Source organism: Rhinolophus sinicus, chromosome 17 (assembly GCF_057876585.1).
Source record: "Rhinolophus sinicus isolate RSI-liver-muscle chromosome 17, RSI-T2T, whole genome shotgun sequence".
In the NCBI taxonomy this organism is placed as follows: Eukaryota; Metazoa; Chordata; class Mammalia; order Chiroptera; family Rhinolophidae; genus Rhinolophus; species Rhinolophus sinicus.
The window spans coordinates 42,957,999-42,983,393 of NC_142517.1; the positions used below are offsets into that span (position 1 = coordinate 42,957,999).

Consider the following 25,395-nt stretch of genomic DNA (forward strand, 5'->3'; position numbering starts at 1 on the left):
TAGGGTGTTGGGTTGAAATGGCTGGAATGACTAGGTATTCAGCAACACAGCTCTTGTGTTAGGCATTGGTCCCATTTTTTTTCCCTTTGAGTTCCAAGTCTTAGAAAACAATAAGCTGGGCAAGGAAGAGCCAGGCAGGATGGATCATGCAAATAAAGGAAGATCTCATCCTACAACTTAATTTGGTTTCAATATAACCTCAATGAAACCACAAAAGACTTAGGTAACCTGAGATTTCTCATCAAGCCTGGGGCCTGTGGTCACCAGTTCTATGGACCCTGGAGACAATCCTAAAGTTCTAACATTGTTTTGGTGAGTCCCCACGGTTGTCTCTTTACCATGGTGTGCCTGAATAAAACATGAATGTTGGAGAGTTTTCTGGGTTTGTCAGCTGTGGCTCATTTTCTGGTTTCCAATTTTCTCTTTAATCATCATCATTATTACCTAATTGACTATTTTTAGGTCTTCTACCACCTAGTCACACACAAAGTATCTTATAGTTGGGTTACTGGAAGACTATGAAGCTTGCAAAATGTATGAATCTTACTCCCTTTAACCTCAGTTTATTATGTAAGCCAATATTTTGCTTAGCTGTTTGTTCGTGCAGTCTAAGGTTATCTATCAGTGGTACTGTTCTGCCACATTATAAGGTTAATCTGATAGCGTCTTGGAGCTTTGGCCAAAATCCTAGCCAATGATCTTGGGCTGATTTATGTCTGCTAACATTGGATGACTTTCTGCGTCCAGAAGGTTTAAGTAATTCATTAGGGAATCTCAAAAACCTTCTCGACCATAGGTATTCCTTAAAACTATTAAATGGAATGATGACATAGATTAGAAAAAATTCTTGTGGTTGAAATTTTATTGATATACAGTTCATAACTATACAGAAAAGTGCTAAGCAAATTTATGTTTCACTGTGCTGCACTTTGAAAAAGGAGACTGACCGAGTCAGCTGTGACTTGAGCTCTCTTCCAAGCAGCACAGTAAATGGGGTTCTGCTTGGCTGAGGAAACACCGTACAATTGTAGGAGGGAATTGTAGGGTGTGTGGTGAGAGGAAACCTGTAGTATCTCTATGACATTCTACAGCCCATTACAACTTATTTTCCTTTTATAAAAAAGTAACACTTTTTACTTGGGCAAGAGGGAGCCAAGAGTGTCCTTGATCTAGATCAGAGTGAGGATGGTAACAGCTGCTGTTCTCACATATGGGGCTCATACTCTCTGCTTTAGTATTCTGAGATTTACAAATATTACCTCTAAAGCTTATACCAATGTAGGTATAATTAGCCCCATTTTACAGATCAAAAAGATGATCCCAGGAAAAGGGCGGAATCCTGAATGTGCAAAATTGTGTCCTAAAATGAGGGTGACAAAAATTACGGAATTAACTGGAAGCCATGAGCTAGCAGTGACTAGATCCTGTATTCCTGCATCAAAAAGTGTGGAGCTCGACAAAAAAGGGAAAAAATAGTTTTATTTTTTGCATACCAGTCGTCATGAGTTGTGAAATTAGTACTCACTACATATGCACCGTTATGTAGTTTTACCTTCTCTAGATGGTAAGCTCACTAAGTACTCATCGAGTACCTACCATGTGCATGGCATCTTGCCAAAGTCGGGGCTTCCATTCATTGTTCATGGTCAAATAACTTTGAGGGTCTTCCTGTTTCCACCTCTGGGAACTTCTGTTTATGCTGTGAGAAGCAGCTGATACTTCATTTCCTCTGTGAAGCCCTCCGTGAATGCAACAATCAGCCATTTTTCAACCAACCCTGCTGTAAATTTCTGTCTGGAGTACATCTATCATAGAACTTATCCTACTGACCATTTATGTGTTGATAAGCCTACCCCTTCCGGTTAGACAGTGAGACTGTGAATTCAATGCCACAAGGACTGGTTCCTCCTTCCTCTTCCCTGCCCCCCACTGCCACCCCCACCCTACACATTCATTCCCTGGTGCTAGTTACATCAGCTGGCTCTTAGAAGCAGTTCACTAAGCTTGTTCAGTACGTGTATTACTGTACACCAGTGAGGCAGAAAGTTACTCTCCTTCAAAGTCACTCACAATTGTAAGGGGTGTGACCAACTGAGCACTTGCTACTCCACACTTACCTACATTATCTAATCTTACTGCAACTCTGTTAGGTTGGTATTATTTTATCGGCACCTTCATTTATAAGACTGTGTTCAGAGATATTAAGTAGCAAGTCCACTATCACTGAGTTAGTAAGTAACAGAACAGGAAATGAAACCTTTCTGCTTGACTATGAAGCCATGCTTATTTCACTAAGTTACTCGTAGTCCTATAAAAAAGAAAAAAATAAACCACATCTTACAATGTCATTATCTAGTTGCCTCTTTACATTTCTTTCAATAACATGTAATAGACTATGATACAAACACTGACTTTCCCAGATCTGGGTACATGCCACCTGTTTGTATTTAGTGGGAGAGAAATTTTCTCAGTATCTTTCCTGTATAGTAATCAATACATTCAGCATCCACCAAGCTTTTAGCATGCTAAAGAGGAGAGGACACGATGAAGTAAGTCAGACAGGGAAAGACAAATACCATATGCTTTCATGTATATGTGAAAACTAAAGAACAAAATAAATGAACAAACAAAACAGAAACAGATTCATAGATACAGAGAACAAATTGATGGTTGCAGAGGGGAGGGGTGTTGGGGAGCTGGGTGAAAAAGGGGACGGGATGAAGACGTACAAATTGGTAGTTACAAAACAGTCATGGGGATGTAGGGTACAGCACAGGGAATATAGTCAATAATATTGTAATGACTGGTGTCAGGTGGCTACTAGACTTGTTGGGGTAAATACTTTGTAAGTTATATAAATGCCTAATCACTATGTTGTATACCTGAAACTAATATAATATTTAATATGTCGACTGTAACTGAGGAAAGAAAAAAACACAAAAAACAGGAGCACATAACCAGGGTCTGAAATGTCCTTGGAACTCGAGACTTTAAGCTCAAGAGCATCCAGGGAAACGCCCAGGTGCCTGGCGGACATGGCAGACTGATCTGAGTATGTTTATTTGGATAAATCTTATCCCTGAAATTCCAAGGTAAGTTCTCAGTTTCTCAATAGAAAGAGGTATGCAACCTGGAAGATAAACACAGAATACAGAGTGCCTGCGTGGGAGAATTCCTTCGGATGTTGGATATTAACTCAGGCAGACTGTGAGCTCCCCTTAGGATAAAAAAAATTCCTCCAGGGCAGGGATGACATGTCTCCCCATAATTCCTGGCTCAGAGTATGTAGAGCTCACCAGACCAGCTCAGTAAGCTTTTGTTGATGAAGCACTAGCCATTGTCATACAGATTGGCTGGAGCCACATCCACAAAGGAAATATTGTCATAAGAAAATAGACTACTCCACATTTGAAAATAAGGTAGAGATTATGCTCAGCAAGGTTGAAGGAAAGGAAAAGCTGTGGGAATCAGAATATCTGCATAAAAATCTAGGCGTCGTCTTTTAAAGAGACTGACAGCATGGAGGAGAAAGCAGCATGGCTCTATTAATAGTTAATGGAACGGCAGGGCATACACTCTGTAGAATTGCTCCATATGGTGAGGGGAAGATGAGATCTTTTATTACCACACCTTCCCCAACAGCTAAACTGATAGACTTGTAGTAAAGAGCTGCCAACAGCACACTGCAGAATGACAAAAGCCCCACTGCATGCTGAACTGCTATGTATTCATGCTCTACACACAGAGCAGGAAAATCCCACTTACAATGTCATCACACCCACGTGTTGTCCTGTGTGTGTGTGAAGCGCAGCCTACCACCTGGGAATCTACAGCTGAAATCAAAGGGAACCAGGTATATGTCTGAAGGCAGGAGAGAAAAAGTAAAGAAAACCACAATTTCTCATAAGCCAGCCACAAAAGGTCACTTTACTTATCAAGCCCACTAATGTTTTTTATCTTAACTGGTTCTGTGAAACAATAAAAGTCCTTAAATATCTTGGAAGCACTGAGGAAAGAATCAGCTTTTCTTTTTAAATCAAGAATGCTAAGATCATTGCTGAGCTATGACATGAATGTTAAATGTTTTTGTTTCAAAAGCTATCCATAGTAAGTACAGAAATAGTTTGGAAAGAAAGACGAGAAGTTTTAAGAAACACTGATGGTCCAAGCCCTGACACAGCTATTTATCACAATTCGATGAATATATTTGTGGACCCATACAAGTGGGCCCATATTGTGAATATTGTTTTATAACATTTTTTTTTTCACTTATAAATAGATTGGCAACAATTCTCCATGACAATGTATTTTGTAATTAATTAAAATAAAATCACATAAGAAAGTACACACACGTATTGAATTATATCAAGGCATATATCTTAACATCATTTTTTATGTCTGTATAGTATACCATTCTATGGATATATCAGAATTCATTTAACTAGTATTTTGTTTTTAAAAATACAGGATTGCCTTCCACTATTATATACGGTATAAAAGAATATCAATTGACATGTATCTTTACAGTAATCTATTTTTTTATATCTATTTCCTTAACATTACTTACTAAAATGAGAATTATTGGGTTAAAAGAGATGAGCTTTGTAAAGCTTTGCCTCATTGTTTCCAGAATGGTATGCCGAGCTCTACTCCCACCCACATGTATAAAGCATGTATAAAGGAAGGGGTGGCGTTTCATTTCAAAGTTGCAAAGAGTTTTGTTTTTTTTCCTCTAGAAATGGTGTATATGCGTATTTCTTCAAGCATGAATTGCCTGAATAAGTCCTTTGATTTTGTTTTTTCTATTGGGATATTTGCCTTTTCTTTTTATTACAAAATCTCTTTATGTAGTTATTAATACATCTTTTATCTGTCAAAGGGAGAGGAATTCTTATTTTGTCATTTGCCTTTTAAATGTGTGTGCGCGCGTGCAGTTTATTCTCATCATTCGTAGCTTTTGCACTTGCAAATTTGCTACTCACTAAAACTTACCTGTAAATCCATATTTGTGGTGTTTTGTGGGCATTCGTGTGACATGATTGTTCCCAGCTGAGGTCGAGCAAGGCGACCTTCTGCCTTCTGTAAACAAGTGTCCTCACAGTTTAGTAAGCACCACGTTTTTCACATTTTTGTGCTTTTTGTAGGTGATTTCCCTGTTTCAAATGGCCCCCAAGGGTAGTGCTGAAATGCTGGCTGGTGTTCCTGAGCACCGGAAAGCCGTGGTGTGTTTTACAGAGCAAATGCATATCAGATAAGCTTCGTTCAGGCATAAGGTGCAGTAGTTATTGGGCACAAGTGCAAAGTTCATGAATCAACAATGGATAGTAAATGTCTTTAAACAGAAACACACATAAAATAAGGTTATATATTGATAGGTTGACAAAAATGTTGAGATCAGAGGCTCACAGGACCCAAGGGTTGTATTTCTCCCAGGACAAATGCTTCAGTATTTTATAATTTGGTGTTCATGGTGACATCACAGAATGTAACTACAGCAAATAATAAGAATCAAGTATATCTATATCTATATATCTATATACATATACGTATGTGTGTGTGTATATATATATGTTCTTTACATATAGACATTTAGAGCTTTTATCTAGTCAAATATTTCAATCTCTTTTTTATGGATTGTGCCTCAGTGTTGTGTTTAGTATTGGGAGAACATTTATTCTCTGCTCTTCATAGTTTCTGTTTGGGGTAACTCTTCTGGAGTAACACACCTGGATTCTCTTTGGACTGATACTTACCTGAGGGTAAATTTGGGAGATGAGACAGCCCCTTTTATCCTTCTCCGTGACTCTGTCCCCTTTCTGCAAACAGCACACATCCTCTGATCCGTGTTATATCCTTGTTATATAGGGCGGCCCCTAAGAGGAAGGCTTGCAGGTGGTTGGCACTGGCTGTAACTGAGAAGTCAATTTCTGAGATAAAGTATTAGCAGGTCCATTGTCATTGGTAACTTAAGCCATGTTCTCTGATATCTGCTTTATCACTGAAAATGGTCATTCTCTCTCTGACTCCTGGGTCTACCTCTCAATAGGTTCCAAACTAAGGCAACAAAAGAAGGGTTGTTTTTATAGCAGCCCTCTTCACTTAAAGAGTCCTTTTCCACTTTAAAAATGTATAAATATTCACATATGATTTTTCCTAGTTCTTCTTTGCCGTATATTTTTAGTCTTAACTTTTTGTTTCAGGGTAGTTGATATTGCTGTTGGATTTCAGTTTCTAAGTAAGGATTTCTCTGTTTCTAAGTAAGGTATGGCACCCGGGGAAAAGGGAGCAGGCCCAGTTAGCCCCTCGTGTGTCTGGGGATAGAGCAGGCAGTTCTCTTTTTCTTACCGGCCTTGTTTTCTGGGGTCTGAGCTCAGTGCTTATTTACCTTGGCTTGTTATCAGACAGAATTTTTAATCTTGATTCTGGAAGTGTTTGACACTCATTTTGTTTTGACATGGCCACTGTCTCATTTCCATTGACTCTGTTCTTTGAAAGCCATGTTCTTGTGTCTTCTTTCCTGTATCAATAGCCCTTAGATCTTAGGTGTTTGACTCAGATGTGAGCCAAAGTGTACAGACTCTGATTAAACTTCGTCTCAGAGTTCTAGACTCTCATTTCCTAACATCCTGTTAAGGTCACATTTATTTATTTCTCCCTAAATGCCATCGCCCATTGTCTGTGTGCCAGTGGCTACCTAAAACAGGCCTTCTGTATAAGTTCCCTTGCTTATTAAATCTGTTACCTACTCCCCCACCCCCAAAAACAAAAATCAGAGGGGGAAATCAAACAATCAGAATCAGAAATGGATTCAAATCTTATTTTTCCTCCCTTACCAGCTGTAAAACCTGCTATGCTAACCTTTAAGAATGCATTTCCTCATCTATAAAATGATGCTAATAATAAATATTCTCTCTCCAAAGAAAATGAAAGAATGTTTGCAGAGTACCTAAGCACAGTGCTTGGAGAAGACAGAAGTTTGATAAATGTTGTTTAAATGTGTGTTTTATTCTGTTTCCTTCTCTTCTACATCGGGTGAGATGTGAGGTGTATAATCTTTTGGCATGTTCATAGAATACGTGATTTCCAAGTACTTTCCATGCATCACTTGGTAAAGTATTCTGTCTTATTCTGTTCTACAAATGACTAAAAGGACCAAGCCGATCATGACTCTTCCAAGATTCCTGTTAGAAATAGTTGAACCCTCTCATCTGGCCTCAGGAGGTGCGTGATCCCATGTCATCAGCCCTCTCAGAGCCTTTGCTCAGGCTGTCCTTTGGCCTAGCTCATCCTCCACTGACAGTCCCTGCCCTGCTCTTCTCCAGCTTTGTGCCTGGGAAACAGCTTTTGAGACCTAGTTTCAGTAGCATTTTTATACAGCCGTCCATTCTTTCCTCCATCAGGTAGATGGGCTATTTCCTCCTCTGTGCCCCCTTGGACTCCATCAATGTGTCTCACGTACAACCCGCTATGGTCCAAGCACCTTATTTGTTACTGTAATCTTTCCCTTTGGTGCCCCATGTCCCAGCACAGCATTTGGCATATAGTAAGTATTAAATAAATGCCTGTTGAAGGCATGAGTAATGAATGGTGAAAGAGAGTAGTTATGATAGATGTCATTGCCACAGAAAGTATCCCATATGCTGTCCATGGAGTGCTATAGGATGCCAAATGAGGCCTTCCAACAAGAGTTTGAGCACCTTCTCCCTTGTTTTCTGCAGAGATAATCATGTGGCTGAGTGAGGTTGAGAGATGACTGAGATATTTGCTGAACCAAAATGTTTCAGCTAAAATTTCAAATGGCTGCTTGTCTTCATGAACTGCCTGGGATAAATAAACTTAATTTGTATAAGACACACTGATCTCTGGTGGTGGTCCAAGAGTGGGTGTATAACCTCATGCGTATATTTTTCCCTGGGCATAATAAGTGTTTATTAAATTTGGTTTATTGAAAAGGCCTTGGAAACAACAACATTTCTTTGAAAATCATAACCCCTAATGTGTTTCCTTAGTGTTTTGGACAGTTAAGATGTTTATCATTTCAGTGATCTGTCTCATTTTAAAATTAAGGGAACCAACTGATTGAATAAATAAATAAATTGGAAAGAAGAGACAAGTCTTTCTTACAGTGTAATTCCTGGATACTCCCCTCCCACCCCCAAATAATATAAATGGACACTTCCTTCTCCAGGAGGTTCTCACTCCCCACGCCTCTGGAGAGTAGGTTGGACTTAGTGACTCTCTTCCAAAGAATAAATAAAGGGGAAAATAATAAAACTAGAGAGGAGAAACTTGGCAAATGCTACCTTAACTAGGGATGAGGGCTAATGTCACCATTGACATCATGTGGCTATCAGATAACTCTGTGACAAGAAGGGAACTTCGCCTCTGTGTTATTTTATCTAAAAACCCGTAACCTTAGTCTAAACTTGAGAAAAAAAAAAGCAAGAGAGAAGCTCCCATTGGAGGACATTCTACAGGACCTATGGTTAGTATACCAGGCCGTCAAGGCCATGAAAAACAAGGAAAGATTGAGAAGCCTGTCAGTGGTCAGAGGAGACTGGGGAAACATACAATGCAGTGTGGTGCCATAGGTTGGATCCTGGAACAGAGAGAGGACAGTAATGTAAATAAAGTCTGGAGATTAGTTAATAGGAACCTATCAATGTCAGTTTCTTAATTTTGACAAGTGTAATGTGAGATGTGAAAACGGGGGAAACTCGGTAAGGAGTAGATGGGAACTCTCTGAATTACCTCTGCAACTTTTCTATAAATCTAAATCCATTCCAGAATCATTTATTTAAAAAAAATAAAGGAAGCAGATCTCTTAATCACATTATTTCTTTTTTAAACCCATAGTCAAATGACAGAAACGCCTTTAGAGGTAGACAGGGAAAAATGAGCCTCTGTGAATTGCTTCTTATTGGGAAATTAAGTCCTATTGTACCAAAAACCTTGCAAGGGAAAGCACTCAATTAGGAAAAATATGAAAAGACAATATGCATATTTTGCAGGTTATGTTATCTATAACGGCATTTTTTCAAGATAAAGGTAAATTTCTTTTGCACGGCAAAGCTCAACAAGAGAAGGCTTGGTGGATTTTTCCTGCCTTTACAAAACTGTCACTTTGCTTTTGGGAAGGCTTTAGTTATTGCTTTCCTGGATCTAACAATTAAGGCTTTGGTAATCTGAGGACAATGGGTTAAATAACCCCTTTATTCGTCAATAAGTACAATATAGTCTTCATCAAACATTAACTTTCTTTTAATATTCAGTATGGGGGAAAAAAAAAGACTGGTAGATAAATTTCTGGCAATCTACCAAGGCCTGAGGAGACAAAAGGTGAATTGTGTTCAGACTAAAAATACTCTTAGCCCAAATCATCATTCTTGAGCTGTGATTAGGCAGAGAATGAAATTTTACAATGTTTACCTCTTTGATTTTTTCATTTGCAGTCCAGCATCCGCTCAGTGTACATATCAGTTTTCATCCTTAAAGGCACGTGAAGCCAAACCGGGGTTTTTGCAGAGCTCTAATTGCTGTATGATTTGATGTTACTGTGCAGTGAAGCTGTGCTAGTTAATTGTTTTCCTGACTGAATTTCCATCTCTTTTTCCCTCCTGCCCCCATTCTGCCCAAAGGAGCCTATAAAGCAAAAACAAACAAAAATTTCTCAGAAGAGTGTCTTTCATTTTCAGAAGCATCGTTTGCAATGGGTAGCAGCTACATCATAATATGGGCGATAATGATGATGGATAATTGTAATCCTTAAGTGGTTTCAGCTTATGGTTATTAGAGAGGGAAGCAAAGTGAGGATGGGTGTGTGGAAGAAAAATATGGTTTACTCTGCTTTAATTGCCTTTCCCGGCATTTCAAACAATAGAATGAGGAAGGCATCTCTGCATCTCTTGCTAGATTCTATCCTAGTGTTGGTATGGGGCAGTGGATTACCGTCCCTTGGTACGTTGTGTGCGATGCAGCATTAGTTCTGGAGGAAAATTCATGGAAACAAATGAGATACTTGCTTAACCACTTTAAATAATGATCGATTTATATGGATTCCTGTACATTGCCTTTTTCGTACTCATCAATAGCTCAGGCGATATATAAACAGCAGCTTTCTGTAATAAATAATTGCATTATATAATGCTAGTTAAACTTAGAAATTGCTATTTTATTGCATTTCTCACTCATAAAATGTCGTGCCAAATAGTAATTGAGATTGAGTTAAGAGTCTCATAATGCTTTGCTTCACAAGCCAATCCAGGAATTGTTTCTCTCTGAAGTCCTATAGAAAGAGATCCCTTGGGTAATGGATGGCTGAGGAAGACCAGGATGGGGAGGCGGGGAAGGGGGAGAAAAGAAAAAAAGGTCTAAATGAGGTTGGAGTGAGGGAGGGGGAAAAAGAAAATAAAAAGCTTGATGTGGCAGGTTGGATCCCAGTAAACCATTTAATAGGAATGGGCGGGAGGCAGGGAAGAGCCAATTGGAAAGGCTGAGAAGCAGGCCCTGTGTCCCCAGGAGAGCAAAATGTCTCAGACAATAAGATGGGAGATTTATTATGAAGAAACAAAATGTGCTGTTTCCCTCTCCCTGGTGTTTCTAAAGCCCTCGGCTTGACAGGAGAATGTAGGCTCCAGTTAGCTCGCCTCTTCAGGAACATCGCGGCTGCTTTGAGACTAAATGTCTACTGGCTATGAATCAATTATCTTCCTGTCCCCACCCCCAAGCGTAAGTGAATTCCCCATTCCTTAGATAATTCCATCGTCATCTGCAAGAAAAATGAACATCTCCCAGGTGGCTAGAAGCAGATGGGGGAAATGGAGTTGTATTCCATTAGTTTTATAATTGGAAGGTGTCCACTCACCCCAATGCAGAGTGTAAACAGTCTTGCAGCACAGCTAGCTAGAAGGGCAGTACATTCTGTAGAAAAATATGTAGTAGCTGTAGTTTGAACATTCTTTACAAACCCCAATAAATGGCCTTTCAAAGTTGTAGCTCAAAATATATTTGGGAAAGTAAGACTCACATAGAAGGGGAAAGAGTGAAATGAAGTCCAATGAGTATGTAAGGAAAGCCAAACCTGGAGCTACTTCTACAAACCTGCTTAAGTCGTCTGGTCTTGGAAGAGTCGCTCTTCCTTTCCTGGAGTATCTGCAAGTATCTTAGGCTAACCTGAGTGATGGGAGAACTCCAGGATCAGCTCAAAACTATTTTGGCTAGTTGTGTCTGCAGTTTTCCTTTTCTTCTCCTCAACCTGAAATGAGCTCTCTCAGTTTTGGTTCTTAATTAAATTTTACTTCCAAGTACAGCTCATATTCTACCTCCGTTTGAACAACCCCTCTCAGTGTTTTCTTCCTTTTGTCGCTAATGCCAATGCTTTGATTATAAGGATTCTTTGGTTTTTAATAAGTGGCTTGTCTTTCCGATTAAAGAGTAAGTTCCTTGAGGGCAGCGATCAGGTCTTGGTTTCTTTTGTGGTTTCACCATTTAACTTGTTACAGGGAAGAACTCATGGGTGATGGTTCATAAATACTTGTGAACAGGCCGATTGATTCAGAAACATGAAGGTCTCCTTCAGATATTTCCAATATAGCACAGGACATTTTCATTGTTTTTTAATTTGGAGATCTAATTGTCTTCATTAAGAGATTCATAAGTTGGGCAGCATCCCATCTAGGAAACAGAAGGGTGCTTTCAGCACAGGACATTTTCTTATGGCAGGTATAATCATTTAGGGAAAGTGTTGGAATGATCATGCATTGTTAAGTTCCAGATCACACCTCAGGCTTGGGGTATCAGTCTGTCAGTCAGGATCCAGGGGGTAGCTTGAACATAGAATTCAGGGTATATTTGCTTCCTCAGTCTGAGTAAGGCCGTAACCAGACTTCCTCTCACATGATTCCTCTTCAGCCAAACCTACCTTCCTCTTGGATGTCCTTCTCCTCTGCCGACCATTTGGAATAGACTAATCAGCCTGGCTTTGCTAGGGCTGTATTATTGGATCAACAACTAAAGATTTGAATGACTTGATTATTGGGGTAGCTTTGGTAGCATTTAGGGGGTCCTAAAAAGTGAAATCACCTAATGATTTGTAGACCTGGCATAAACTTTTAATACCTAAAAGCATAATTATGATTGGTGCTGCAAATTGCAAACCAGCGAGGCAAACCAATGCAAAAACACGGCTCAGTCTTGCAATGTGTATAATCCTGTTTTACAGGATATTGCAGCTGGAATGATGGACTCAAGGGTGTGCAGATGATGCTAATAGAAGTCTCAGGGTTAAGCCTTTACCAGCATCATGACTGGAAACCCAGGCCTCCAAAGTTCTCCCGTTCTCATTGGCAGGGTTCCCAGGGTGGTTCAGACACGTTTTGGAGGAGCATTATTGTTCCTCTCTTTGCTAACAGGAGGTCGTCACTCTCGCTTTCCACTCATACAATGGCTTTGCTTAGTTGCTGTGTTGCTACTGCCTCTATTGTTCAAGTTCCCACAGGCGCTACCTTGGTGATCAAGCCTGGGCTTTCCTCAGTGTTGGGATTCAGGGACTTGATTCAGGTGTCACGTGTCTCTTCCATTTCATTAAAATAAGACAACTGATTGATTACTATTCATTCATTTGGCACCTTAATCCATAAGAGATTAGAGGCAGTGTAAAAAATGAAGGAAAGGGTAAAATAAATAGCTGTGGCAATCGGGACCAAAGGAGAATATAGGTAAGAAATGAATAAAGCAGGGAGTGAGCATAGTATACCAAAAGGCACATTGTAAATATATGGTCCAGCAGAGTTTCTGGATGGGGGACATAAATTTGGCCTAACAATTCCTAGCAGCCACAACAAAGATGGAAACCAAATAGAAACAGAATTCACCCTGTTTACATTAGCAAACAAAGTGACTGTTTAGGCGAACACAGCTCTTCCTGGTAGTGAGAGTAACAGGGAACATTTCCCCATGGGTCTTGGTAAGCAGGATACTGTTTGAGGTACTGGATGATGTCTTCAACAGCATTTTTGTGTTAGATTTGCTTTGTCCTTCAGTGTTAAATTATAATGCCCTTCAACGTCAAGCTGATGGCTGTACAGGTTGCTAGTGGTTTTGCTTGATCTGAAGATGAAATTTGAAATGTCTGGGGGAATTGACAGACTGCATATTCTCTAGACACCCTTCCATCAGTATTATTTTGGGCAAGTGCTTCCAACCTGTCTTAACTCCTAAGGGGCAGTCTAGTGAATGATTAGCATGCAGGCTCTGGAATCAGAATCCCTGGGTTCAAGTCCTAGCTCTACTGCTATGACCCTCTGTTTCTGTATCATAAGAAAAGGGTAATACGTTCCTCGTAAATATATTATCAGTATGTAATGGGGTAACGTATGTAAAATGCATTGGGAGTACTCAATAAATATGAGCCATTATGATTAGACCACATAGTGGCATTATAGTGTCAGTGCTTTTCAGGGAGACATATTTCTCTTTGCCTCTCTTTTTTTCCCTCTCAGGTGTAGAAAGAGAATCAGAATGCCACCAAAGGCATTGACTCCTCTTGCTGACTTCCAAACAGGGTCCCTAAACTGAGCTCATGGGCCTTGACCCTTTACCCACTCAGAATGGACACCTCCATTTGGCACCCACAATAGGCGTTTAAGGGACAGCCCTATTTCCCTCCTTGTTCAGAGAATTTTCACCCCTGAGTTTTTCCAGTTCCAACATGTCTCATCATTCTGTTCATGGGCTCTGAGAATTCTGCTAGAGGTCTGGTTAGTTTCTGACTGACTTTTACTCCCGCTCTCTCCTGACTGTGTTTTCAAAGCACCACGTTGCAACTTCAAAGAGATTTTCTTAGGAGAAAAAAGATATTTTCTAGTTTCACTAATGAATTAATAAAACCAAGAATGATAAAGATGCATTGAATATGGGACTATTCCTGGAAAGCTAGAGCTACTGGATCCCATTATATTCATTAAAAGAAGCCTAACTTTCCATAGCAGGTAGCAGACAAATGGTACTTACCAAGGAGAGTAATAGCCTGGGAATGTTGTTCAAGAAAATAAATCCAAGGCTTGTATTTCCACAATATTGCAGACATTTGTAAGAATGCTTGCTAGCTTTGAAAACGCAGAAGTATTATTTTTCTTATTGTTGCTCATTATCTTTTTTTTTTTTTTTTAGTTGAAGATACGTTTGAAGTTGGAATCAGATAACTCGAGTGTAAGTTTTGGCTTTTTCATATACTTTGCTGGTTGCATTACTTCAAGAAGGTCACTGTATTCCTTGAGGCCTTGTCTTCCTCATTTGTAAAAAGGAGGAGTTGAACTTTATTAGATTTTCTTGAATTCCAAAATGTTATGATTTGTTATGATTTTTATGATGACCTGGAGCAAACATATCCATACTCCTATAAAGCATTTCTTGTTGTCCACTTTCAAGTTCAGAAAAATGCCCCGGATCAGAATTGCTTGTTGAGGGAAATTTCCACCTTCAGTCTGGAAATATTTGCTATGCAATTTTTTTTATAGTATTAAGGTTTGGGGGTCTATAAGGAGGCTATTGAACGTGTTTGGGCCTTAATCTGCTGCATCTATAAGACGCTGTGTTTTTATTCCTGTGTTACAATCTTAATGTTTTCTGGATGAAAAGATTAACCGTTTGTTTTATTTGTGAACACAGTGTTAACAAGTAAATAAGGATAGGGACTCTGTGAAGTAGGGTTCACTTAGGCTACACACAACAGTACCCCCCCCCCCCACCCCCGCCATGGGCAAATCTCTTCCACTCTATGGATCCAGGCACCTGGAAATGCACTAGTCCTTTGGTTTAGGATTTTCTCTATCTCTTTGGGCTGCCCTTTAACCAGTTACACCTTGATGTTTTTGTTTGTCTCTCTTTACCAGTCAGGGTGGTCTTACTCATGCACGGGTCCAATCACATGTGCCTGGCACGGTTCCAAAGCGTTCCTGTGCTCTGGCATATCCAGCCAACCCTGTGTTGTGCCGAGAGGCAGCATCCAGCTGATCCAGAAACCCAGCTCGCAGGCTATGGAAATTTTATATTGAATACTCTCAAAAGTTCCAAGGGCCATAAAAGTTTCAAATAAAAACACTCAAAACAGGCACTTCAGGTAGCAGCTAATTCTTTAATTGGATTGAGAAGTGATCATTAAGGTGTGAATAGGTCTGCTCCTGTTGCTTTGTGAAATGCAATCACCGTACCAAATCATGATTGTATTGTCTTTGCCTACCTTGAGCTGACAACTTAGAAAACAATTCTCAGCACTAACTTTATCTCATATTGCTGGTTTCATTTTTTTAAAAAAGCTGTCTATTTTGAGAATATATTTTCTCTACTCAGTCTTTTTCTCAGTGATAAGATGGGGGTGGAAAAAAATAGTTACACTTGAAGATAATATCTTATTTCCTAGAGGCAGCTGGTTGCCAATTAAGCAGGAATACTGTAAAATAGCAGGTGGATATTTACCCACAAACAATAAGAAACTGAGGAGCAGAGAAGGGCCCAGGAAAGAAGTTGTTATTGTCAATAAAACAATGATTAGCAATATAGGTTGTCTCCGTGCGAAAATTTTTATCCCCATATTAAGCTGAAAAGTCCTGACCTATCCTTTTCCAACTCTTCCTATATTTAAAGTAAAACTACTTATATCGTTGCTCATACTGGCGTTTACTTTGGATTCCCTGGAATAGCTTGTGGGGAGGGACATCTCTGATGTTTACATCCTTCCTTGAACCCATCTTACCTCCTCTTAGAGCCTCCTCTGCCTCTGCAGCAGAGTTTGTCATTTCCTCTCTGTGCTTCCTCATTCTGCTTATTTCTATCACGGTGCTGATGTTAGCATGTGTTAATTATTTGTTTACATGTCTGTCTCCCCACCTTTCATGTCTTCAGGGGCAGAGAACCTGGCAAATGGAAGATTCTCAATAAATGTTTGTTGGATAAATGAATCAATATATGAGTAAATGAATGAATGATGAAAGAATGAGCTATCTCCTCCTCAGCAGTCTCCTTTCTGAGCCTCCATGGAGACCCCCAAGATCTGGTGCTAGGGTGATCACCTGATTCAGCATAGTCAAGGGACTGGTCTGTCCCACGTTCTACAGTGAGGCTTTCGTTGCAAGTCATACGTGAAATGTTCTTACAGACTTTTTCAAAGAGATGAGAGGGTGGATTTCCCCCCACCCCGCCTCGTTTAGCAATCCACGGCCTTCAGTGAGGGTTGGCCACATCTGCCCTGTGACTTGGGGCAGCACACTCATGGAAGCTGCTCACCTTGAGGAGACATTGCGATCTTGGACCATGGATAAGGGGAAAGAGAGTTGGCTTTTCCCGCTGGCCCCACAGAAGTTTGAAGCCCATAATTAACACAGAACCTAACAGACACTTATGAAATATTTTAGGACTGAATCAATCCCCATGCCAGACAAATGACCTCAGCCTCCACCTAGTCAGACTTTCGTTCTCTCCCACATTAGCACTTCAGCCGTCCTGTTGCCCTCTGCTGAATTCTTTACTGCTGTTATTCACCAAAACAAAACAAACAGAAACAAAACAAAAGCCAAAACACTAGTGCCCAATCTGCTCAGAGATAATACAGATTCCAATGGTTAATGAATAATATTGGGTAATGAGGTGTTCCGGGGAAGCCTGTCTTTACAGTGCGACTTCTGATAGGTCATACTTCCAGGGTTTCTTTTGGACACGACCTCTGGGTATGTGAATCTTACAGCAGGTTGGCTTTAGGCCTCTGAATGGGTTTAGGCAGTGAAGGTGTCTGGTGTCTCAGTTAGATAAGGATGATGTGCAGGTAAGTAGGGAACGCAGAGAAGCATTGTCAACGCAAGGCACGCTTTGCCTGGGTCTTAGGATAGCTTTAGGTTTCGGAACAGGTCTTCTGCTCATAGTTCTATTTTCTGCACAAAAAGCCTCCTCCAAATCTGTGTATCCTCTGGTTGTTTTCAACCCAAGGTTTAGGAATTTGCTTGAAATTTGATTTATTTTTTAGAAAAAGGAAGTCTTTATTGCTTGATGAGAATGGCGTATTTAACTAAAAAACAAAAAAACTTGTTCTATTTGTGTTAGGCCCTGAAGACCACCAAATGAAAGGGAGAAAATGGTGCCTTAGAATAAATAACTGCACAAATTTTCCCATGAGGTTGATTTGTTTGTTAATTGATTGGCTAATGTATTGAGAGTCTACATCAGGAAATGGGGATACAGACAGGGGCTGGACTTGGGCTCAGGCCTCAAGGAGCCTATTGTGTACTATCGCAGGTAAGGGCATAGATGTAAGTGGCCGTGTCATCACAGGTACAAGTACCATGGGGTTACAGAGGAGAGAGGGCAAGGCTCTCTACTGGGTACAACAGGGATGGACCACAGAAGATGTGGGCCTTGAAGGATGGGTAGAAATGGTGGGGAGGATAATCCACGACCAAGTGGGAAAACAAGGATTTATGTTTTCATTTCGCTTGAGTTCAGAAAGGCTGAGAGAGAGAATCCTAGGGACATGGAACCAGAACCACTAGATTAAGTCCCCTCAAAGCTCATCCTTTTTCTGTCCTCTCAGTTATATGAGAGAATAAGTTTCTTTCTGTTTAGGCAAGTTTGAGTTGGGATTTCTGCTAGTTGTTACAGAAATTATCCTGACTGATGATAAAATTTTATTGGAAAGAAGGGTTAGAGCCAGACTGTTGAGGAGTTTAGACAATATTTCAAAGGCAACTTGGAGCCATTTAAGGTTTTTCGGCTGAGGAACGAAGTAATTAAAACTGTAAGAAGATTAATCTGGCAGATGTATATAGGATGGCTTAGAGGAGGGAAGAGAGTACCCACAGGAGGTGGCACACTCCCAAGAGGAAGAGTCTCCACTTGTGGAATTACAGTGATTAGCGAATCTAGTGCTCATCTTCAGTCAGCTGAAATTTTGTGTATTAAAATGTAAAATGAAAAAAAAAAATAAAAAAATAAAAATAAAATGTAAAATGAATTTCTGTATAGCCAAGGAGAAATCCTAGACCCACAAGCTCCCATTCGGTCCTTAAACTGATTTGCATGGTTCAGTTTTTGTTTGCCCTGTTCTAGTCAGATCTATGTATTCTTAGTTACTGTCTGCAAGGTAGAAAGGACCATCTATGCCAGGAGGCTGCGATATGTAATAGGCACATCCTTTCCTCAGTCAGCAGTTTGGATTTAAAGAAGTTTCTAGGTAGACCTCTAATACAAGTGGTACTCATCAATAAATATTCACAAAAGTTTTGAAAACAAACAATAAGTCACAGAGTATCCGGCTACTGGGACCTGATTTTGCCACTTACTCTGTGACCTTGAAAAAATTCATTGATTTCCTTAAGCCTCAGTTTTGTCAACTATAAAATGAAGAGGCTATAATATCCTCTTAGAGGGTTGTTGTGAGGCTGAATGAGATGGCATAAGTAAACAGAGAGTAAAATCCAAAAAATTTATTTTTGTTCATAATTACATTTATTTTAATTACCAAAAGACTTGAAATGAGAGATTAAAAATGTGTTCCCTGAGGAGGCACGAGGTCTACGACTGTCTAGATTGGTGATTTTCTTTCTGTATCCAATACCAATTTAGTTGGTACTGCGGAAACAAATATTTAGGGCAAACAAAAGAACTAGGCATTCATAAAGATACTTTTTGGGATATTTAAAACTCAAAGGACTTTGATCTTTAATTTTTGTTGACTCACAGATATGAAATAAAAAAAGATTCTTGAGATTTAAAAAACTGTACTAATGAACTAGAATAGGGAAATTATGGCTTTTGAAGAGTGACCATTTAAAAGAGAAATTGTTGAAATTTGATAATATCTGTCAATGTTCTCTGTGGTTATATGTTGGAAACCAATATGCTACACTCCCCTATGTTTTAACATAACAAGTTATAAAAGTATAAAGTATAAAATATTTTCCATTCAAATAGGAGATGGAGATAGAGGACTGAGACCTTTCCTGTCGGGGCCCTCTTGATGACTTCCCAAATACCTAACCCCAAGAACCTAGGCTTGTCCTTTATATTTAAACTTTTTATTTTGCTATAATTTTACACATAGAAAAATTGCAAAAAGAAAATAGGACAGAGAGTTCCCATATACCTTGTCCTCAGCTTCCTCTAATGTTAATATCTTATATAACCATTTAACAATAATCAAAACTAAGAAATTACTATTAGGACAATTCTAGTAGCTAAACTACTGACTTTACTTGGATTCCCCCAGTTCCTCCATCAATGTCCTTTAGTTGTCCTAGGAGCCAGGCCCAGATCTCACAATACACTCAGTGTCATGTCTCCTTAGTCTTTTCTAATCTGTGACAATTCCTTGGTCTTTCTTTGTCTTTCATGACCTTGACACTCTTGGGAAGATCAAGTATTTTGTAGACTGTTGTTCAATTTGAGTTTGTCTGATGTGTTCTCATGGTGAGATGAAAGTTCTGCTTTTTTTTGCAATTGTACCACAAAAGTGACGTGTGCTTCTCATACAAGGTATTGTATCAGGGGGTCCAAAATGTTGATGTGTCTCATTGTCGATCCAGGTTTCTCAATTGTAAAGCTACTATTTCCCCCGGGGTAATTCATAACTACCTTGAGGGAGATACTTTGAGACCATTTTTCTCCTCAAACTTTCACCCATGAATTGTAGCATCCACCGGTGGGCCTTGCCTGCAGCAGTGATTTCTGTAGTGCTCTGACAGTGATTTTCTATTCCGTTCACCCGTTATACATTATTAATTGGAATTCTTATGTGAGGGATGATCTTGATTTTTGATAATTACCTGATAAAATTTACCTATAACTTCCCAAGGAGCCTTGGCACTTAAAAGCTGACATTACCGTGAATTTTTTTTTTTTTTTTTTTTTTTTTTTTGCTGATTGCAAACACAACGCAGTTTCAATATGAAAAGCCAACGATAATACAGGTTAAAAGAAATCCACCATCTCACTTAGAGACAACCATCTTAATATCTTAGTCTATCTTTCCATATAGTTTTCTACATGGGGATAAGCGTGTATGAACGAAAAACAGGCCATGCTGTGCATGTTAGTTTGTAAACCTGCTTCTTTGGCTTAACACCACATTGTGAACATCATTCTATAACAATAGATTCACATTGTACTTTAGCTTTTGCCTTTTATAATAGTATGATGACCTTCCTTATACTGTTATCTTTAGGTATAGAAAACATTGTGGATCACGGAAAGCAGCGACAATGATTGAACTTGCACGCCTTGCCTGGTGTGCTCGCACTGAGCACTTACACACTTGAGCCCATTTTGTCCTCATGACAGCCTTGGGTGATGGTTCTTCTTATTATCCCCATTTCACATCCCAGAAAATTGAAGCTCACTTTCAGTAATTTGTCCAAAGTTTCATTCGGCTCATATGTGGAATCAGATCCTGGACTCAGATTCCGTTGACATCAAGGCCTAGTTCTTAACCACTAGCCTCTATTGATCTTTTAAAATTACTGCCTTAAGTAAATTCCTAGAGCTGGAATTTCTGGGTAAGAAGGTGTGTACATTTTAAAGACTTTTGATACATAGTATCTAATTACCTTCTAGAAAAGCAGCTCAAGTTTACTTTCTGCTCCCAGTGCAGGGGTGGGTATGTGTGCTCATTTCCCTGACATAATGGCAATACAGAGGCTCCTGGACTCACAACAGGGGCACTTCCTGATAAACCCGTCCTAAGTTGAAAATGCGCGTAAGACACCTAACCTCACAGCTTAGCCTAGCCTACCTTACACGTGCTCAGCACTTTCATTACCCTACAGTTGGGCAAAACCATCTCGCTGCTGCCCCGCGTCATGAGAGAGTATCATATTATCGCATATGCACGGGAAAAGATCAAATTTCAAAATTTGAAGTATGGTTTCTACCGAATGCGTATCACTTTGGCACCATTGTAAAGCTGAACTATCATAAGTGGAGGACCATCTGTACTGGGTTTTATGATTAAAAAAAAAACTCTTTGTTAAGAAACTTTTTTTTGAGGGGGGTGGCTGTCTCCCTAGAAAAAATCTTGTGTAGTTTTTCTTGGCTTCTTATACTTCCTCTTGACGCCCTGTTCCAGAATTCCAAGGTTCTAGGGTGTGGAGCACAAAGAAAATAGTTTGTTGAATAAGTGAGTGAAACATGAATAGATACACCTGCTTCTGCTGGTGGCCTTGGCGGGGCCACATCTCACTGCAGGGGCTTTGGAAAGAGACCTCAGGGAGTGGCCACCACTCTTGCCCAGGCCTCAGTGAAAGCAGGGCGCTTACCCACATGAGGAGGAGAGAATAAACAAAGCCTGAGGGACAACTTTGTCTTTCCCAATCAGGTTCGGAAGTGTGAAACTGTCTTTTGATCTTCTTATAATAAAGGTAATTTTTGACTCAGCAGAAAGTTTTGAATTTAGTCATTTCCAAGTAAATTCAGTCCAACTCAGAATTTTCTCAGCAGGTTCGGGTTTATAATTCAGTCACTTTCAAGTTAAAATTTCCCCTCACATCTTTTTCTTCTCCCCCACTCCTCCTCTCTGGGGTGGGTTCTAATCTCTTTAGATATTTATGTACCTGCCTTGGTGTCCTCGTAGGAGGATACTGTCTGCCTCTTCATTTTGACTCGTCATGGCCTTTTGCTGCCCTTCCTCAGTAGATGCACCGTTCATGGACCCTGGGCAGTCTGTAGGGCAGCCATGTGCTTCCCAGGGCTCTCTGTTCAGGTGTAATCTCACGGGAGTCTAAGTGCTGTGTGAACTGGACTTGCGCCTTCTTCAGATACACGTTCCTCATTCCAGCCTTAGCACTTCCTGTCAGTATCACTTTTTTTTTTTGTCGTCTTAGGAATACTTCTTCATAAATACATTTACACACAGAAAAAAAGATTTTTTCCCCCCTCAAATCACATGCCCTGATTTTGATTCCGAAAAATCTGTTTATTATAGTATCTATCTCTGACTTTGAAAAATGGGGGGCTGTTGAGATATTGTTTCATAGATTCAACAGATAGATTTTTATCTCTCCTGTTTACACATAAATGCAACTGCACATTTCTCTCACTGGGACTCGTGTTGTCTGCACAAATGTTCATTTTGATATATGAATGCACCCTTGGCATTTACGGATTTAACATTCCTGGTTTCAACTATTTGCAGATGACCCAGAAGATTTATGAAGTGTAGCAATTTATTCTGCTCGAGCACAGATTTGAATCACATGTTGTCTGGCTGTGGTGGCCCAGGGGATTCACTCTCTTGGTATGTCACCTTAGCTGATTGCCCAGCACCCTTCTCTTGTAGGTTCCCTATTACACTCCTCTTTATATACTCCATTATTTTCATGAAGCATCTGATTGTAATGTTTTAGTTCATTTCACTGAATTTAATGGGAGGAATTTTGTTATATGCTATGGCAGAATTCATGAATCTAGGCTTTTGACAAGTACATGTATTCCTTGGGGAATACATTTAGGGTCTACTGTAATACAGGGTTTCCCCTCACTGCCAACACAGCCCCTCTCTTGCCAGAAATGAGGGTGTGCTGGTAGAAATGCTCCCAGGAATGCAGGAATGTAGGAATGCAGGAGTGGCAACTGAAGCATCTGGGAGAGGCCAGAGATCACTCAACCCCATTTGTGCAGGGTGAGTGGTCGCCTGGAACTCTCAGCCTGGGCTTCTCCCCTCTGAAGGCAATGAAGTGACTGCAGCCTGGGCAGGGAGGGGGAGGGCTGAGCTGCACAGCCCACAGACTCCGGCCCCAGCCTACTGCAGCCAGCCAGGGGATTCTGTGTAGCCAGTGGTCAAGGCCCAGCTTTTGTTTTACTAAGCCTCCACCTGTGACTCTCAGCCTCCTAGAATCACACACAGAAGGAGCTTGTTTAAAAAAAGAGGTGCCTGAGTCTCATTAATAAGAATGACTGGGGATGAGGCCTGGACTTTGTTATTTAAAATATGCCAAGTGATTCTAACATGCAGTTGGATTGAGACTCTCTAGGCCAGAACAATGGTTATTTTTGGCCCTGAAGGGACTGGTAGCATGGCTCAGTGACCTTTCAGTCCAGGGACACGTCACAGCCACATCTTACTCCAGAGATTCCAAGCAACTCAGATATGACTATGTTTTTGCATTTGGTGTCTGCTCAGCTGGCCATCACTTCCTTCTGTGTGAGGCTAACTTCCATTCACCCCGCACACAGCATAAAGGGTTTCTGCTCTGAGAAGCCTTTGCAGTGACCTCCCCTCCCAGCCGACCATTGATTGGCCACCCCTGATTCCTGGCTGGTTAGGCCCTTCTGTGTCCCCAGTGCCCCTTGGACACCCTGAATGTTGGCATTTTTCATAATGTTCTTTATCACCTTTGTTGGACTGTGTTTTTCAACTTTTGTCCTCCAGTTGGTCACATGGTGCCGGCACACACATGCTCTGCACACGCGCACTTGCAATGTCTGTTACATTCATGGGTCAAGATTGGAGGATAAAGTCCAAGACCTTGGAGGATGTATTAGACAAAAGGAAAGAATGGGATACCTAATAGTTAAATGAAGATGTCTCTTTGGAGCGATGAAAAGGAAAAGTCTATTTTTTGTGTTGGAATGCATAGAGCTTATTCTTTGTGTAAATCTATGGGAGAAGTGGTGCTAGAACACTAGTTCTCAAACTCCGTGGCCACTGAGACCACCCGGTGAGTGTTGCAAACTGCTGGTGCCTGAGCACTACTCCCCGGATATTGTGATTTCATTGCCTTGGGGTCCAGGTGATTCCATGAACAGAAAGTTTAAGAACCACTCACCCAGCCTGTGTCTCTAGAAGGGTCATGGGAACTGTGGGGCAGAGTGCTGGGTCTTGCCTTAGAGATTCTGATTCAGCAGGACTGAGAAGAGGCTGCTGGGCTTTCTAGCAAACACTCAGGTCATGCTGACAGAGGAGGTGCTCTCCCAACCAGACTTTGAAAACCCCTGACTTAGGCAATTGTCTTGGAAACCACCTTCCACCAGAGCACTCTGATAGCTGAGGGGAAGGTTCATTTTGTGGGAGTTCTGCAGGCTCATCTTTTCACTCTGCATAATCCAAACAATACAGCAGATTTACACCGAAGATGCACGTATACCCATATGGTTTCTCCCCAGTGTTAAATATTTCTTATTTTAAATCATATTTTCTATCCCTCCTACTGAATTGCAAACCTCTGTAGGGCTGAGACTTTATTTTATTTGTTTTGTTTCCTCTCGCTTGTACTTGGCACAGTGCCTTGCAACTAATAAGTGCTTAATAAATGTTTGCAGAGTGAAGGACTACAAAAACAATTAGATGTTGTTCTGAAATAGCAGGTTGCCCAATTCAGTTTAAAACAAAAGCTGGTGCAGAGAGGAATATGGAAAAATGACATTAGTGGGAATGTATATCAGTTTCTAATATTTTCAGTTAAAAGGAGGCCCTTAAAATTGTTCGAAACAGTTCCTTGAAGCCTACATTTTCACCCCCAAGTCATTTTTATCCCCCCCCTCCCCCATGTGTAAAACAGCTGCTCTCTCACAGAATGTATGACTGAGGACCCAGAGTTCACGTCCCTCTGCAGGCCTGTGTGATCAGAGCGCTTCTTAGTGGTCTTATCCCGGGTCTGAGAAGCACTCTGTGGGCACCTGGGAGGAGGCTGATCTCCTTGTTGTCACCCTCCCCGTTTTTTCAGCCATGACGTCGTTCCGCCTTCTAAAACGGTTCCACTTCTCCCTCTCTGCAAGTTGGTGATGAGGAAGGAGTTGGTATTTTAGGGGCTGGCAGCTGGGGAACCCCTTTCCCAGCTCAGGCTGGCTGGCCTCCCCGCCTATGTTCACCTTCTTTATTTAGATATGTAGTTACAGCAAAACAGGTAGAGGCTGTAGGCCTGGGAATTGTCTAGTCTCTCTCCGGTTTCTTGCATACACTTTCCTTTCTGTACCGTTGTCCCAAGTCCTTACATGCGATAGAAGCCCTCTAGCCAGGACAATTTGGGGGCCTGATGTGCTCTCCCCACTTAGAGCAGGGCGGAGGAGAAGGCTTGATAATACGGCTAGAATCTGCTTCAGGCCCTAAACTGGGCACTTGGTTTACTGATAAAGAAGGTCACACTCATTCCTAAATAGTGTTAATCAGCTTTCTCCACAGGTACAAAGCAGGGGGCAGCAAACTTTTTCTGTAAAGTGCCACATAATAAATACTTTAGACGTTGTGGACCTTAGTGTCTCTGTCGCAACGACTCAACTCTGCCCTTGTAGGGAAAGCGACCATGGGTAATACACGTAAACAATGGTCATGAGTGTCCCAATAAAACTTTATTTATGGGCACTAGATTTTTGAGTTTCATGTAATGTGTTACACAATACTATTCTGGTTCTGGTTTTTTC

The 25,395-nt window shown here is 40.6% G+C and overlaps 1 long non-coding RNA gene across 5 annotated transcripts in view; it reads left to right on the forward strand.

The window, feature by feature from the left end:
- The window catches only part of LOC141570624 (uncharacterized), a 757,454-nt gene that overhangs the window by 145,350 nt on the left and 586,709 nt on the right, over positions 1-25,395 (forward strand). For all 5 annotated transcript variants that reach the window (XR_012494838.2, XR_012494842.2, XR_012494844.2 and 2 more), the window contains one exon: positions 14,170-14,208. This is a non-coding gene — a long non-coding RNA (uncharacterized LOC141570624). The remainder of the gene's footprint in view (positions 1-14,169; positions 14,209-25,395) is intronic.